Below are 842 nucleotides of genomic sequence, written 5' to 3'. Positions count from 1 at the left end.
TGAAAACTAAAATATATATATTATTTTAACATACAAATTCTAGAATTCACACTGGTCAAAGTCAAATTGAAAAACGGAGTCACATGATGGGGCCCATAAATCTATCGTATCACTATAAAGGGATTAACATGATTTGACCCAATTACTATATCAACGATCCGCACTTACATTTATGTGCGTAATTCAATAAAATTACATCACCTAATATATATATATATATATATATATATATAACAATATATATATGGTAACTCTGTGTTATTCAGGTATTATTATGTATTATTCAGGTGTTATTGATGTGTTATTGTGTTATTATAACATCGAGAATATTCCCAGAATACAATAACATCTGAATAAAAATACAACAACACATGAATAAAACAGAATAACACGAGGGAAATATTCCTCGTGTTACCGGGCCGATCACCATCGTGACTCCGTATGTAACTTTACGTGCGTAGTCCTGATAGTAATAATTTTTCCAATTAGTGTGACTTATTCTCCAATCGTTTACTTAGAATAATTCTCATAATGTATGTTGGCCATTTACATGCATGATCTAAAGCACCCAATTCTTATGTATTCCATATTTTACACCTAGCTTTTACTTTAATATATATACTCCAAAAGATTTTGATAAATAATTTAGAAGCCACACAATTGTCATATATTTATTATGCACCATTTAAATTTTGATTTTTACATTTATACCCCTTCATTTTTGCAATATATATATATATATATATATTACTTTATTGATCATGATTGTGATATTTTTATCTGATATAAAAAAATTATAAATATTTAACATTTAATAATTAGGTAATATACAGACCATGCTT

Source organism: Phalaenopsis equestris, unplaced genomic scaffold (genome assembly GCF_001263595.1).
Source record: "Phalaenopsis equestris unplaced genomic scaffold, ASM126359v1 Scaffold000504, whole genome shotgun sequence".
NCBI lineage: Eukaryota > Viridiplantae > Streptophyta > Magnoliopsida > Asparagales > Orchidaceae > Phalaenopsis > Phalaenopsis equestris.
Note: the sequence above shows the minus strand (reverse complement) of the source record.